Raw genomic sequence first — 16,536 nt, 5'->3', positions numbered from 1 at the left:
TAGGCAGGGATTTAATAATCACAAATCACCCTGAGAGTCTGGTATGGAGAAATAAATCATTGTGTTTAAGTAAAAAAATGTAAATGAACAAGGAATTATCACRTCCACTATAGGAAATACGGGTCAGCATCCTAAGTGTGACAGCCCTTCAGCTGTGATTGTAAAGGTGAACTTTTATTGCAAAGTAGCAACTGTGGAAATCTTGCTTTCTTGTTCTTATCCTCACCTTTACTTTTCTTGCTTAAGATATTAAGCTTTGATGTGTAGCAGTTCAATGGCCCTGTATTAAACCTGGAGAGGAGGTAAAATCCGAAGGCTGGATTGTTTTTTAGAGGGCTCTCAAGTTAAATTTCTGTATTGTAGTTGTAATGGGCCTGTCTATTAGGAGAGCTCCTAGGAAAGAAAATGGCAGCATGGGTCCTGAATGATACTAGTTCCCTTTCTTGCTAGGCTTGGGGTCAGATCCTTTGTCCCCACAATATTTGATGAACAYAGCTGGCTCTTTCTACTTTCTTATGGAGCTGCAGAAGGAGCCACAGGAGAACCTGACAAATCATGTTAAATGCGAGAGTTGTTTTCTCCTGTGATTTGTGTAAATCTTCTCCATAAACTGTTTCACCCTCTGTTCCTTCCATAAATTCACTTTCTTCTGCCTTAGCTCCACTTTTCTTTAAGAAAATCCAAGGCTGACCTTCTCCCAGATGGTGWTTTTTCAGGTATCAGTCTTATTTCCCAAATCTTTAATGTCTTCCAGAGTCCTGCCAAGTTCTTATGAAACAAACAATGGAGGAGTCGGAACATGAAGTGTTTCCTTTAGTTATCATCTAGGGGAGCATGTGTCTGTTAAGTGTTAAATGAAAAAAAGTCAATGACATCTGTCTCTTAATTAAAGCGGACAGTTGGAGCTGGATACCCACAAGACACTATCATAACAGAAGCAGCCTGAAGGAGCATCATCAACAGATTCATTAGTAACCGCAGAAGGAAGGTGTTAATTAGGGAATACATGATCCTACCATCAGACCAATTTGGGAAAAAAGAAGGTGAATGATATGGAGATGAGCTGCCAGTGATTTAATATATCATAATTATTGTGCACACTGCACTGGCTTTAATGGCTGTGGTGTAGCAGGGTGGGATGCTGGTTAATTCACATTACTGTCAAGTCAGGCAGTTAAAGCCTTAAAAAGTAAATGAGGAAGTTTAATTGGCTGTTCAGAATCAAATAACATGCACTTTATTACCAAATTTCACCATTAGCAGCCTGGAAAACCACTGCTGTCTGAAAAGAGGGAGAGGCAGCGGAATGGTCAAGTATAAGGAGACGACTAAATGGCAGGGGCTGAGGTTCAAGTGCTGGACCGGAGTGCGGCGTTTCGGCAACCGAGGAGCAGATTGGCCCTTAAAGCAGGTGCGCTGGGATAGCAAACACACATGGTCAGTAGGCTGAAGACTCTGAAAGTGGAAAGCCACAAACTGGTTAAGAATAAAAAGCAGCTTCACGTGCTCAGTGTTTCATAGTGATTCTGAAAGAGGTTTAGAGCAGGAGAAGGAAAGTGATGAGGCTTAATGCAGAAGGCTTGAGAGCTCATGCGAGACTAAGCTGCTGAGTTTAGGTGTGGTTTTTATGAGCTAAATTGAAAATACAGATCTTTTATCTGCATGCAAGCATACCTTTCTTCTCCCATATGTGCCTTAGTGTTTTTCATTAGTGCAGGCTCAAAGTTGATGATAAACTTTGCTTCTGTATGCTTCAGAAATTACTAGAGTCTCTGAGCTCTTGATATAAATAAATTTCTTGCAAAGAAAACATTCTCTGTCCCAGATACTGACTAGATGTCCYGATGGACCATTATTTTTGAGCATCCTTCATGATACTGCAGCAATAGGTCGTCTTAGCTCCCAGATGGAAGTCTGGGCTGTTCTTAAAGTGAGGTGCTACTTTACCATAAATTCTTTCCATGTAAGTGCTACTAACTTCATCCCAAGAGACTCTTCTGTTAAAGAAGAACAAACAAAGAACTATTTCTTCCTCATTCCTTTCTCATTCATGTCTTCTAGCAAAAATTTAAGCTGCTCTTTTATAATCATGAGGATTTTTTCCCCACTTTCTAAATATGTGCTTTGCAATTAAGATTTAGTCCGCTTCTCAAAAGGAAAAGCAAAGTTGGTTTAATGCAATGGAAGAGCAGAGCTGTGTTCCTCCAGAGATAATTACTTTGAAGATAATTATAGCTGAAAAACGGCCATCAAAACCCTTTCAGAACCTTTCTTTTACATAAAAAAAATAAAGCCTGCTTCACAGCAGAAATGAAGCCTGCATTTGGCTTGTACCACATTATAAAAGCAGAACCTAAGATTGAATGGACTGCRTATGTCGAGTCCTTCTTCTCTTCCCAAGAGTGACCAGCAATAGAGGCCTCAGAACAGAGGACAGGAGCAAATTTCTTTCTAACCTTTTAATATTCAGAGCTTGGCATATGCTGTGAAGCATATGTGAACTATGTGGATGGATGAAACTGTTAATTTTTATTGTGAAGAACCTGGCAGAGGGTCTTTGTTCTGGTGATGTAATTCCAGGTAACTGCACTTAGCTCATCGAAAAAGCTCCATTTTACTCCAGGCAGTTTGAAATCAGAATCTGTCTGCAGGCCTTTCAGAAACGCTGTGGGTCTATACTTCATAATCCTTTAAATCTTCCTGCTAATCTTTGCAACAGCCTTTTCTGAGGTGGTTTCTCTTTAATGCTGTTCCGTGCCACGGCTTATGCTCCGTTAGCCTTGCTGCCAAATGAAGTACCTCGATCAAGCAAGTGCTATTCTTAATCAGAGCAGGCATCCCAGGGTAATTCAGCAATTTCCTTTTGGGCAATGTGAAGCCATTAGCAAGTTCATACCATTTTGCCCTTATTTAATTACACCCTAAGGAGAGGACTGAACTAGCAGAATAGCTGAAGGCTGAGGTGACCCAGTAAGGACTCCAGGCATGAAGGCTTCTTTTTAATATTTCATGTGAAATCCAAGCAGCAGCCTGCAGCAGAGGGGCTTTGGTTTCACTCAGTGCACACATGCAAAGCCTTTTATTCATTTCCACGGAAATATCCATTTCAGAGGCTATCATACAGAATCATCAAATGTATATTAGCTTTTTGAGGTCTGGCAGCCCTTCCCAAACTAGGTGACTGAGCCAGGCAGATACGATGCCGAGGGACTTACCTTTATGTCCCAAGAGGGCTCGATGGCGGCATTGCTGGAAATGATACAGGGTGGTTGTATATAGGGTGGTTAATGAAGCCTGCAGTAAAAGCACAGTCAGATCCCTGGTGCTCGAGGGAAGGTGTTTGGCGAGGGCCTCGCTGTGCGTGCGAGGGCCGAGCACTCTCCGTGCTGGGTAGCGTTGTGTTCTTTCAGTGCCACCGAGAGACTCACTGCTGCAGAGCCAAGGTGCCCAGCGCTGCATCCTCGTCCCACTCTGCACTAGTAACCTGAAGCATTTGGCAAGCACTGTCACCTGTCCTCCTAAGAGCCTGTGAGTGGCTGTTCCCCGTCTAGCTTGTCCCCTCCTCTGAAGTGCACTGCTAAAGGCACCTGCATCCCCTGCCCTCCATGCAGGGAGGCACCCGAGTGCCCATCTCCTCTCGGGCTCACTGCCACTCCTGCAGAGGTGACTGACTTTGCTTGAGGCCTGGATTAAAATGGGCTTGTCTGGTGGCCTTTCTTAGTGAAGGAAGTGCTCGTTTGGTGAGCAGGAAAGCTGGGAAGTTTCCAGAGAGATGTGGATTTGCTAAGTGCAGTGCTAAATATGTACAAAAATAGTGTTTATTTAGGTCCTGTGGTGTTTTGCTTTTTTTATTTTATTTATATATATATATACACTTCAGAATTTATTCATTTTTTATGTATGAATTTTGCACTTAAAAAGGACTGTTGTAATGAAGAGGTATTTAATAGGAGGAGCAAGGCTGACAGGGGGAGAGGTGAGTGTGCAGAGAGTGGCTGAGAAGAAACGGAATATTAAAAATCAGRGTTCATATGAAGGTTCACACCAGTCATTTCAGCTAGGAGTTCTGCTTAGGAATCAACGTTCCCAAGAAATTTCATAGGCTGAAAAGCCAGAAATAATTGCTTTTAGAGAGGTGTTCCACTAAAGTAATTAGAATGCATTTATAGCTGGGAAGAAGCTTCATTTTGCCTTGTCTGTGACTATTTCAAGACAAATCCAGCAGTGCACAGCTGAGATCAAGTCACTGAATTAGAAAAGGCTCCAGAGCTTAGGGTTCTGCTTAGGTCTGTCGCTATTAGTGAAGTCTGAATGTCTGCAGCTGACCTCTCGCATACCTGTCTGTTGGGTAGGTAGAGAGCAGCCTTGCAACAAAGGCCTTCACTGGGTTTTACATTACTTTTTACTTGCTTATTTTATCCTTTCTCTTCTCAAATTTTGACATGGAAGCAAACTCCAGAGCTTGTACCATGGGTAGAGGTGAATTATTTTGGTTGTTGCAGTTACAAATGATTTTTAGTTTTGATATTTTCATTACAAATATGCACAGGCCCATGCAAATTTGAGCAAGAAACCTATAATGACGTTATAAATGCCTGGTATTTCTCTCGTTAGAATAAAGATAATGAAAGAATGGGAGCAAACAGAACTGTAATCACCGTTTTACAAAACTGCAGAGCTAATTTGCAAGGCTTGTTATTGTAAATACAAGCGTAGGTGCCTAAGGACTTTAAAGTGTAATTAACATTTTCACCTGGTAAGATTCATACTCTCTTTTTTTTCCCCTCTTACTTTCTTCTGCCTTTTATTTTCTCAGCTTGTTTTTCAAATATCGGCCTACTAAAGAGAAATAACTGTAGTAGCTGCTAAACTAGTGCTCACCAGTGAGCAAATTCTATTGAAACTTCATCCTACCCTGGTCTAATTGCTGATCCTTAAACTTCCGCTGGTCCCTCCAGGGATCTTTTGACACCGAATGTGTGTAAAACCTCTAGAAGTTTTTTCTTCACAAGGGCAGAGTGAAATGAAGCGAAACTGGAGCTATTTAGGATGGTATTAGGAGGAAGGAGGATTAATAACAAATATATTTTGAGTTTCTTGATAAGGGAGTCAATCCTGTGCTGGTCTCTCTCTGGAAAGCTTTCTGTAATACATTGATTAAATCTCACTAGAGTTAATCGTAGTGTTTCTTTTGATTTCAGTAGCCTTTGGATCTAGTTCAGGGAGTGAATCCTGCCTTAAAGTTATTTGAAATGGAAGGAACTGTGGCACTTTAATGTCGTTGTTAGCCACAAAGAGCTGGTGAGCATGTAGATCAGAAGCTGTCACCTTGAAGACTTTGGATGTGTAATGCAGGAGGGAGCAGAAGGTGAGTCTGGCTAAGTGTACTAAGGTGAGGAGAGATGTATTGGAATAGAGATAAAACATCTGCCACGATTCTCTCTTGACTTTCCATCCTGATAAATGTTTTGCATAATTATAGAGAAAAGAGGTTTTCAAAAGCACAAATAGGACTTGGGCATAAAACTTCTGCTTATATTCAAGATTTTCTGAAAAAAATGAAGCTATTGTGGCTTTATGAGTAAAGAAATTCAATCTATCCATTTATTATTATTATCCAAATCTATTTATTTATTTTTATCCAAAGACTGCTGAAAGCAAAAGAGTCTCTCCCGTTAATTTCAATGTGTCTTCTGCTGAGCTCTAATAAAATGTCAGCATGCCCTGGCAAATGGCTGGAATGGAGCTGTCAGTCCGTACTCATAGCATCAGACTATTTCATGAGCTGGGAGCTGCAGCACCCAGAATGTCTGCAAGCATAGGTAGCTGAACCAGCTCCTTTGAGTGTGGAATTATTATGGTAAACCTGTTGATCAATATTGTGTGTATTCTTAGCACTTTCATGCTGAGGCTTCTCATTTTGTGCATTAATGCTGGTAGTAGTTTTGCTTCTTTCTGCAATCAGATACCGTAAGCCTGAGGTCTTTTCCTTTTACCCTTTACTTCCACAGTTAATTATTCCTTCAGCTCTAGAAAGCAAATAGGGCCTTTTTTTTTTTTGTAGTTAGCAAGTTAATCTTTTCTGTTCAGCCTTCATCAGAACTTGGCATCAGCCCTTAACTTTCCCCTTACTCTCTCTGCGGAGCAGCAGAGCTGCTTCCTGGGGAAATTCTGCAGTTTCTTTGAGGACTCCGAGTCTGCACGTCTGCTATCCAGCTCATGGGTGGGAGGGAGAGGATTTTCCAGGCTATAAATCATCATCAGAGCTTAGCTTAAAGATTAATGTGTTTGAGTTCCTAACACAATGTGGAATTCTGTTAAACTCTATGCAAGACAAGTTTAAATATACCAATAGCCAAGGACTTTAGGGACCACTTCATGGCAGCGTTTGCAGTCTATCCAAATATCTCAAAGACAAATGAATAGATAAAAGATAGGACGCTTCTTTGCTTTTGTAGCTTCTGATTTATTGAGTCATCAATGTAACTAATTTTGATAGACTGCAGATCACACCATCTTACAACCTTACCTTTCATTACTACAGTGCAATCCTTATGCTTCAGTATGAGTTACACTTTAAACAGGATTTCAGCTGGAACTTGAATTTAACCCTCAATGTATTTATGAACACTGGTGGTTACCATGGATTCTTGTTTCTACAAAAACGGGGCAGGCAGATTCCTACGTGCATTAAAACCCCACCAGTTTCATGTGAGCACAATGGCTACTCTGGAGCATCAGGGCTGTTTTGTGCTCAAACTGAAAGCACTGTCTTTACAAAATGAGCAAAATGTCCTTGTTCTTACAATGAAGCTGTTCATCAAATAAGCTGGCTTACAATCATGCCTCTCCTGTTAACTATGTTAACTGTTAACTTCATGAACTGCACAATATGTCACATCTACACAAATGCCACTCTACTTTTTGTAATATATTCAAATGCTAATAGTGAGCGCAGAATATAGCCACAAACTCCTGATCCTCTCCATTTGCTGCTTTCCCTTCAGATCCTAATTGGCTGTAAATACTCTATTTGGAAGCTGCTGTGGCTTGTGATACCTTTTGTATCAAGGTCAAACTGACAACAAGACTACTGTCTTCTAAGAAATTGGTATAATCCAAGGCAACTTCCATGTTGGCTTTGAAATGGAAAATTAAGATATGTTCACCAATGGACATCATTGATGGTTTTGCAGAGACCACCATAACTTTTTCAGCCTTCACATAATATGTCTTTTTGGTTGTTTTTAATGAAATGGCACAGTCATTACAACAAGGTTTTATTGATACGTAGAATTTTTCCTAGCATTATCCATCATGATTTGCAGTGTTGACTGTTAATTTGCATACCTGTAGGTGACCCCAGATACAGACCAAGCATGACTCTGTCTGAAAATTTATACTATACAACATTTTAAATATGGAAATAGATTTTATTATAGTTTTGAAACATATATAGGCAGGTATATAGGTAGGATATACAAACGGTGAAATACATATAACYTTTCCTTTTTGAAGCAGGTTACTGAGAAAGCGCAATAACAACTCAAGTATCTCTGAGGACTCCTACTTTCCTTGAACAATTTCAATTCTTATTTTGTATCTACAGCAATGACTTATATGAAGGTTATAGTTTTGTGTGTTTGAGGCATTCTCTTGAATTTGCTATTTCTACAGAGTGTGACATTTCCTCAAATACTGAAATGTAAGATTGTACCACCATAGAGCAGGAACCAAGCACTCCCTGCAACATTCGCTTACCCCCAGGTAAGTGACTGAATTTACTGTCCAGACTAGTGTGTGTTGGAATAACCATAAATGAGAGTCCAGAACACACATCAGAGCAGACAGGAATTCCGCATAGCTGGAAATTCCTGGGAATCCAGGAACAATTAAGAAGTCCATGGAAGCCAATTCTATAACTCTCTGCACCCCACACCATTGCTCCTGACACTGTGCCCACAGGCAGCACTGCAAGAGCCGGAGCCAAGTTGCTACTTTTTTGGCACCCCATCATGAGCCCTTCTGCAGCTCAGCTGCAGATTTGCAGCTCAGTTACAGTGGGTAGGACAGCTCACGTATTTCCTGAGGTCAGTGCTGCTTGTATTTAACTTATGGGATATTCTCATGGGCTCATTTTCTTCATGTTTTATTGCAAATGGTCTTGAAGTCTGTAAAATGTTGGGCGCAACATTTTGTAGTGATTAGCACTCCCAGCAAACCCCAGAACTGTCAATTCCTTTTATTAAATTCCTAAGCTTCATTATCTTGCCTTCATTGACACAACTCTGTCAATAGCGGGTCATCRTGTGTGCACTGAATTGAGCATTTTGTGTTTGAAGGGAATGCCAGGAGACAGCTCGGTGTGTTCGGACAGGGATTGGTRTTTTCTTACTAGATCCCAAAAGCTGACATGCAGCAATTCAAATATATTATCATGTGAGTGATTATGGGAGCAATTATCAAAAAATACTGCTCTAATATTAAGTCATTAATGGTCAAAACCTGTCATCCAGCTGTCACTTTAGCTGCTCWTGGTTGCATACAACTGGGTTGCTCTCATGAATTCTAGTAAGATTTTTATGCTAAATGGGTTAATCCCTCCTCCCAGCTGAAAAACTTKAAGTTAGGTGCAAAAATCCCCAAAGCAAGAAAAACTACTGGGAAAAAAATACAGAAGTGTAAATCAAGAAAGTAATATTGAACTTCAGAAGACAGCTTACAATAATATGACACTTTATTCCACTGCTGCCTGAGGTTTATGTATACTACTGTCACTTTCTTACTGTTCTCCACCACTAGTAATTTTCTTTCAATCTAATTTTTATTTCCCAAGGGTTTGCCAAGGTTAAAAGTGCTAGAAAACCAATGACTATTCACTTGCCAAAGGACAATAAATTAAATTAACCGTTTTTGGTAGCCAAGTCAGGTCAGAACTATTTATATGTAAATAGGAGCAAAACCCTGATGGCAGACTATATGATTATTAGCAGCTCGTGGCAGACACAGTATTGAAAATTAAAGGCCCTGCAAAAGCAATGTGTTTTGTTTCAATTCTGCCTGCTGCTTGCAAGAAAATCATTTAATTTTTGCTTTCCCAGGAGCTTATTAGTGGCCTTGCTATGCTGTAGAAGCCTAATTATTCAAGGTCAAACTTGATGGGATCTTTTAGTAASTTATTTATTTAAATTATCTTCTCCTACTGGCCATAATAGCAATTTCCAATTGATGGTACTAATGCGGGTGGGTTTAATGTAGGCAGTGTTGGTCTCCCATTGTTGAGGTGCTAAGAGCTACCACAGTCAGTGTTCCCCAACCACAGCTGCATGGCGAAGGCCCTAAGATGCAGTAACCTTTTCCCAGGGAATAAACGTTCCTCTCGTAGTGTCACCTCTGTGAGCCACCTCCTTATCTCATCAAACCTTCTGGGCTGCAGCTGTAGCGCGGGGCAGGACCTGGCTGGTAGTCATGAAAACTCCGCCTTGGAGGCAGCGCCCCAGGGGCACTCCGAGCTGTGGGTTAGTGCTCTGGTAGAGATCAGAGCAATGTACGCGCAGATAAAACGAGCTCTAATAATCTTTATATTGGAGTTCTTTCCTGAAGCACGAGTGCACGGTATATGTGTGCTGAGACTAAACTTGTCTTCATTCTGTCTTTGATTACTGTGTGTTCGATTAAAACTGGGAACTTGAAAGCTTTCTCGTTGCTGCTCTTTACTGAGAGTAGGGAACTGCTGCTTGTCCAGCGTGCTGTCCACTGCCACCTCGATTCTAAGAGATTTTTGTTGYTATTTTTATGTAAAGAAGGATGCAGGGCTTGGCAGAGGGGAGAATGAGCACTTTTTGGAGCAGAAATGACATACAAGCTTTCATGGTGCTGTGGCAAGAGTTAGGACTTGGCTTCATGCAGTGAGTTTACAAAGGTGCCTCCATTCAATGTTCTGTATTTAAACAATTACCCAAGGAAGGATTATTATGTGGAATTCTGCAATTACTGTCTTGGTAGCTATAGATTAAATAGCAAGGAGCTTTCTTTTAATTAAGACCACAGGCCCCTGGTCAATTTTTCCCAAGTGGTATGAAATAAACAGGTAATTTAGATGCTGGGTGTTAGATGTCTGTATTTCAGACCACTTAATGACTTTAAGCTGCTCGTGTAAGGAATGTTTGTTTAAGAAAAGCACTCAAGTTAAATGCTTAAATTCCTAAGTCACTATCTGCACAGGCAGATCAGTTCTGAAGCACCACTGACATATTTGTGGCCAGGTATTTTGAAAGTCTGACTGGTTGCCTATATTATTGTCTGCCAAAGTAAATTAAAAATATGACTGCAAAATCTTCCTTTCGATTAAGGCACTCAAAATAATGAATCTGGACAGGCTAACTGTTAGGGCCAAGAATTACCTTTCTTTCTGAGGATTTATATATTACACACATTTTTTTGTCAGCTTTAACTGTCTCCTTCAGAGAATTTTTATTACCTTTTTTATACCCCTGAGTAATTCTTTTTTTGTTCTTTTCAGAAGGATCTGTTAGGTATCTTCATGGAAAATGGAACATACTGGGATATCAAATAGGCACTGAGAAAAACGGAAAGGTAATGCAAAGCTTAACTCTTTTCCCATGTATGTGATTATTGCAAGGAGTTCCTCTATCTGAATAAATGTTTCAGATCCCAGAAATTTATAGACCATCCATATGCACATTACTGTTCTGAACAAATAATATTTTCATGAAATGCTAACATATGGCATTCAGCTTTTCAATATAACTGGGATTAGACCTCAATTAGGTCTCAGTGCAAGAGTATTTAGCACTGTACTTTCATGTTAATTCCTGCAAGCACATGTACACGTGGACTTGCAAATTTGTTAGAGCATGATATTTTTAAGAGAAAATTTCAAAGTCTACAACTCACCCATTCCCAAATATAAGTGGATTCACAGGAAATGTATGTTTCTTTCCATATGGTTAGCTCTGCAGTTTTTCAATACAAGTTCTTTTCTTTGTGTTAAACTTATAAAATTGTCCAGTTTTCTTTGAGGCATAAAGCTAAATTTTCAGAATACACTTTGAATAACGTTGCATTTTTCCTAAATTTCCTGATTACACTGTAATGTATTGTAAACATATATCTTTTCTGTCTGGTTCAAAGATGCAAACACACATTCGATAAACAATTTGGAAAAGGAGATTCACAAACAGTTATAGTGTATTTTTGATCAGGTAGATATATTCCTTACCACTGAAACATTGTAGTGCTTGCTTTTTCGGCTTCAAGGATATTCAACTGCCAAAAAATTGAAAGTACTAAGTAATTAGAAAAACACCTAATTACAGTTCTACCAGTTGTGAATTGAGCCTGCTACAGGACACTCTCAATCTCAATAAGAATATCTCATTTAAAATAGGAACTGCTACTATAAAATATTCATTTTTCTGTTATTAAAATGAAATGTGGCTCCTTGGTGAAAACTGTTCTGTTTGTTTCAAGAGGAACAGATAGTTGACTGGTGGCCCTATGGGCAAATACATAAACTGTTTAAACATCCCATCAATAGAACTTAATTGCAGCTAAACATGCCCCAAATAACTAAATGAAACAGAAACAGCAGCATGAGCACGTGCTTCTGTCCGTGCTGCTCGGTGCAGGGACCGGGGAGGTTGGTGCCCGTGGGCAAGTGTGCTGGACTGCTCTGCTCCTGCAGGATGGGCCCGTCTTGCCCAGGGCTGAGCTCCTTAGGGGACCCTTGCAGGGCAGCTCTGCTTTCTTTGCAGCCCGCGTGTTTCACTTGTACAGCAAGAGAAAATAAAAAAAAAGTTGGATTTATTAATGTCCTCACTGAAGGCCTTCCTCTGTAAGTATGTGCCTAAGTGCTGACCTTTCCATCTGTGCTTACCCTTATTCACCTTGTGTCTGATTTAGAATTGCRTTTCAGCACTTAATTTGGTTTAATCAGATCATGTTGTGGATTGTTAAGCTGTTCCCAGAAACAAATGGGCACCTGATTCTTGTTTTCTTGGATAGTTTTCTCTAATAGGCAGCAGCCGGGGCAGGAGGGCTGTGAGCACAGGTTGAATTAGGCAGGTTTTTAAGAGTTTGGGTGTTTGGTGCTTTGTCTGGTGAGCCTTCCTTTTCCCTGAAGGGGACAAGGTGTCCTCTGTGACAGATGAATGGAGGTAAGTAATAACCAATATGACACAGGGAATTCATTAATTCCAGCAGTGTGATTTCTGCTATTCCTGCAGGGCAAAAGGCTCTGGGCACAATGGTGAAGAGAGGTGTTAAGTCTCTCACTCCTACTGTCCAATGGGGTATTTTACATCTAGAAGAATTAAATCATGTGCTGTATCCTATGTATTTAGGAGCTGCCCCTAGGTCCTTGGCACATAGTTGAGTGCCTGAGTTATGGGGCTGGAGTTCCTCTCCTTCAGTGCAAGGGATGAATTAAAGGTGATCCAGTAAGCTTGCCTTGTAGATCTCCTCCTGATGGCTTCCTTCAAATAAAGTGGGCTTTCGTTGGTTTTCTTACATTTTAGAATGGGAATAATTGTTTTTTTTTAATTAGCTCCTTGCTACATCAAGTGTTGGTATATGAGACCATTTCTCTTAAGCCATTACAGCTTTCAGTTCACAAGCACATCAGAATACCTCTAGTATCTTCATACCATTAGTAGTGCCAATATAAGCACATCCTTCTGAAGTGTTAGAGCTGGCCGCTTACTGTAAATGACTTTTCTATTAAAACGTGTGCCACTCTGCACGCTAATACCTGGAAAAGCCTGTCTGTACACAACAGCCATTGATTTCACATAAAGCACCCCTCAGTTCAGCATATCCCGAAGTTAAAATTGAAGCACCAGGAACACGACTATAAAGCAGGCTCTTTTAAGGTATTCTGTTTCTATAAAATAAATGTATTTTCTTCCAAAATTCTATTTGATGAAATAGCAGTGTGACTGTCCATAAAACTTARTGTGTGAACTGCTGCTGTATTTTTTTTTGCATATAATTATTTCAGTTAATATGGAAGTTATGGCCAGACATCTTCAGGGGAGATTCAACCTTATTAGTAAATCTCTTTGTTTGAAGCATTTCTAATTTATTAATCATAAATAAGTCTAGATGCAAATGAGCTAGGATGTCCTAGGAAGAGAATGGCTTTGGAAGAATTTGTCTTAGGTATATTGTTTTCAAGAGCATCTTTGGTTTTCCACAGACCTCAGTACATCTAAATAGCATAATTTGCAGTTATGCTTTTTCTTTTTCTCCCCCTGAATTGTATCATGCTGGGCTGCTTGTGTATGATGCATAAAAATAGGACAATAAAATAACTGTAAATGGAAGAGCAACAAGTATGTTATTTTAAAAATACCTAGGAATTCTCTCTTTGTATGATATTGCCCCTGGTGTTGCTACAGGTCAAACACATAGCCTTCAGAACATTTAAAAATCACCCATGGAAAAAGATTTCTCATTAATTACTTTAAAAGCTCTTTCTTTGTAAGATACTGTGAGTTTATATAAGGTTCGCAAATTCTGGAGGCTTAGGAGGGTCTCTCCTCTTCAGCTGCTGTAAAACAGTTGACAGAGTAATATAAATAATAAAATTTATTCTCTGTTTGCTTGTTCTCTTGTTGATATTAAGAATTCACTTTTGTGAGCATGGGATAATTAGCATTTCTTTAGAAAGGCATGCTGTAGACTGAAAATGCACTAAAGATTTTATTAGGCAGCAAAATAGTTGAAATATACTGATAAATGTGCTTTCTTGGGTCTGTATGTGACTGTATTTCTTCTGCAGTTTAACAGAAAAAAAGACACTATATCCTGTGTGTAGGTGATGGATATATCACGATTTTTGCTGTCTATATCATATCACCYCCTCACAGATTGCAGAGGGTTATTCTAGACTATTTTCTTCTTCTTTCCCCTGCAAAAAATACCTTGAGCATCATGAAATAAATAATTCAAAATGAGAAGAATGAGTACCTACCACTCCAAAAGAGCCTCAGGCAGTTGTGTGAATAATAAAACTGACCAATGTGGAACCCATTTCTTTGTCTTTTAATTTCAGAATATCATAGACTTCTTCAAAATYAAGAAGTCTGCAGATTTCTGTGCAGATTTTCTGTGAATCATTATGAATTGTCCTTAACTGGTGTTTAATCTCCTTACTGTTCTGTTTCCTTATTGTGTTTTTCCTTGCAAAGATGAAACCAGTTTGCCATTAAAGGGTGTGTGGAGGCTTTTGGCATGACAGATTAATGACAAGGTAGGATGTGACAGGTGCCCTGGCCTCATGGATCGCTTGTGTCAGTGGCCACCTTTGCTTTAGCATCATGGATGGGTGAACGTGGTTGTTGGGACCACTTGGGTGTTTGTGGCCAAGCGAGATGTGTTGTTCCTGGGAGGAAGGCTGTGGAGTGGGAGTGCAGCAACTCTAAATGTGAATGAAGGAGTAGAGAGTTTTTCTCAACTAGCATCTAGTCTGCCTGAATAGCGGCAGCCAGCGGGGCCGGGCCGTGTGCGAGCCGGCTGTGGAGCTCCTCAGGCTCCAGTCTGTTGCCGTTTCAAGCGCTGTCCTCTTGAAAACTGTGTGGGAGTAGGAACTGTTAGGGATGAGCGATTGGATTTTTTATCATTTGAAATAACCCATTAAAATCAGTTACTCAGCTCTGGAAACACAGAGTGAATGACCGGGCACTAGGCTGTCTGCAGCTCAGGGCCTCAGCAGCGCCATGTTGGAAACCACCTCAGTCGCAAGGAGTATGAGAGAACAGCACGGATACACCTCTGAGGAGAGGACTTGTTAAGTGTATTTTCAGGAGAGGAGAGGCCTATTGTAAGATAATAACTAAATATGAGGAAAAGTAAAACTAATCTGTAAGTAGAGAGCTAGTATAGAAATGAATAAATAAGCACCTGATGCGGTTCTGTGGAAGTCTGCTTGGTGGAGAGTACAGGACTTCTGGAAGCTTCCACATATTTGAAAATACCATACAGGGGATACCAGTCCTATTGCTTTGGCTAGAATGCTCTAAAACAACACTAAAATATTATTTTGTCCTTTTTTTTTTTTTTTTGAAAATGTGAGAGAAATTTCTGTACTGGCTGTGCTTCTGATACACCAAAGATTGGCGTTTAGTAGTAGTTCAGATGTTTTATTTCATCTTTCCAAGCAGCACTGCCTACTCCTCGAGACTTTCCAAACTGTTTGGATAAGGAGCAATCTGTCCTGATGACCAAGATTATTTATTCAAGCCGCAGAGAACAACTTCTTTTTCTTCAGTGTTCAAGGTACATGGAGGTTTGTATTAACAATTAACTTCCCTTAACGTGTTAGTGTCGACCAAGGCCCGGCTCATCTCTTCAGCTCTTTCCATCATCAGCCTCTGCTGCTAATGCTCCTRTTTTCTCCCAAACAGCTCTATTTGTTTTCCTTGGTACTCAGTCTAGTTTCACTGTTTCATCTTATTGTATGAAACTCCATAGGCATTTATTCGGTCTCTAGTCTTAAATCTGATCCTGCAATCGCTTATGCATTTCAAGTATTAAAATTCAGATTAGGAAATGAATATATTTTACTATTTTATTTTACCTATCATTAAGCTTTAATTTTACTTTCTGCTGTCTTGTTATGGTTGATTAACCTTTCCAAATGGTTTCTTCTGTTCATTTAAAGGTTGAATATCATTTTTTAAAAGAAATATTGTTCTGTTCTTAAAAATGGTATTTGTGGATGAATGTCATATTTAGACAAATAATGCAGGAAAAAAAATACAGCTTTATTTCCTTTTTGATAGTTTCCCTATTGGAGCATACTAACTGCCCGCTAGTTCTCCAGAAAATGCATACAACTGACTTAAACATTAGAGTTACTTGTGGCAAAACACTTACTCATTTAGTCTAGGAAAATCAGAAGCAAAAGGAAATGGGGAGATAGTGAAATCTCTAATTTAAAAAAAAGAGTATATATACATATTTATCTGAAATAAATTAACCCTCTGCCATTATATCTTTTACATAAAGGACTCCATTTGGAAAATAAAAGGCAGTTACTGATCAACAAGCAGGACTATAGATGGAAGAACTTTGGTACAAAAAAAAAGTAAGAAGAAATGGTGACAATCTTTCCTTTGCAGCTGCATGTAAGTGAACATAAGCAGAGCAGTTGTCTGAATGAAGATAACTGCTTGTAAGATATTCTTAACTGAATGTAAAGAATCACTTGCCCAGTGTAAAAGGAACCGTAAAAAATTTTAAATGCCAATGTTGCCTATAAAACATAACAATATGATGAGATCTGAGAATGGCAGTGTATGATACAGTAACAAATGTAGATGATACGGAGCAAATGTAGATTTATCTTTTCAGATGTCCTTTTCGTTCTTAAAAAGCCATGAAGCCTGTTGCTTCCATGCACAGAGGAAGCYGAAAAAGTTGGTAGACACTTGTACTTAAATTCATATATAGAAACAGCTTTTTGCTTTTTCTTCATGCTTCTTCTTGATGTGCTCGTCTGTCCAGCTATAA

At 39.6% G+C, this 16,536-nt stretch overlaps 1 long non-coding RNA gene across 1 annotated transcript; it reads left to right on the top strand.

Moving 5' to 3' along the window:
- The first annotated feature begins 5,311 nt into the window (after positions 1-5,311).
- LOC112960075 lies at positions 5,312-16,132 on the top strand. The gene is made up of 5 exons (XR_003251713.1): positions 5,312-5,368; positions 7,678-7,767; positions 10,523-10,596; positions 15,186-15,310; positions 16,033-16,132. It is a non-coding gene; the product is annotated as an uncharacterized LOC112960075 (long non-coding RNA).
- Positions 16,133-16,536: the final 404 nt, after the last annotated feature.

Source organism: Nothoprocta perdicaria, unplaced genomic scaffold (genome assembly GCF_003342845.1).
Source record: "Nothoprocta perdicaria isolate Ctin4 unplaced genomic scaffold, notPer1 scaffold_12, whole genome shotgun sequence".
In the NCBI taxonomy this organism is placed as follows: Eukaryota; Metazoa; Chordata; class Aves; order Tinamiformes; family Tinamidae; genus Nothoprocta; species Nothoprocta perdicaria.
This window is presented reverse-complemented; position numbering and strand designations above follow the sequence as displayed.